The sequence below is a fragment of the Pteropus alecto genome, unplaced genomic scaffold (genome assembly GCF_000325575.1).
Source record: "Pteropus alecto unplaced genomic scaffold, ASM32557v1 scaffold11217, whole genome shotgun sequence".
NCBI classification, from domain to species: domain Eukaryota; kingdom Metazoa; phylum Chordata; class Mammalia; order Chiroptera; family Pteropodidae; genus Pteropus; species Pteropus alecto.
Window position 1 is genome coordinate 1 of NW_006439558.1, and position 654 is coordinate 654.

Consider the following 654-nt stretch of genomic DNA (forward strand, 5'->3'; position numbering starts at 1 on the left):
TCTATTGATATGATCATATAATTCTTATTTTTTTAGTTGGTTTATGTGTATGTTAAACCATTCCTGTGCCCCTGGGATGAAGCCCACTTGATCATGGTGTCTAATCTTTTATTTATTTGTTTGTTTGTTTGTTTGTTTGTTTGTTTGTTTGTTTTTAATGCCTACGGCACCTGGTATTCCTAGGTGGTCTCCCATCCAAGTACTAACCAGGCCCAACCCTGCTTAGCTTCCGAGATCAGATGAGATCGGACACATTCAGGGTGGCATGGCCATAGACCTGTATAATCTTTTTTAATATGTTGCTGTATTCAGTTCGCGAGTATCTTATTTAGGATTTTTGCATCTGTGTTCATGAGAGATATTGGTCTGTAGTTTTCTTTTTTTATGTTATTTTTACCAGGTTTTGGTATCAGGATAATATTGTTCTGATAAAATGAGTTAAGAAGTATTGCCTCCACTTTGATTTTTTGGAAAAATTTGAGGAGATAGCTATTAAATCTTTGAATGTTTGGCAGAATTCACTGGTGAAGCCATCTGGTCCTGGATTTTTACTTTTTGGTAGGTTTTTGATGATTGTTTCAATTTCCATACTGCTGATCGCTCTATTGAGATTTTCCAATTCTTGATTCAGTCTAAGAAGATTGTATCTTTCTA

At 35.2% G+C, this 654-nt stretch overlaps 1 non-coding gene across 1 annotated transcript; it reads right to left on the reverse strand.

Annotated features, from left to right (window-relative positions):
* Nucleotides 1-158: 158 nt before the first annotated feature.
* On the reverse strand, nt 159-277 carry LOC112483552. The gene has a single exon (XR_003047655.1). It is a non-coding gene; the product is annotated as a 5S ribosomal RNA (ribosomal RNA).
* Between the last annotated feature and the right edge of the window lie 377 nt (nt 278-654).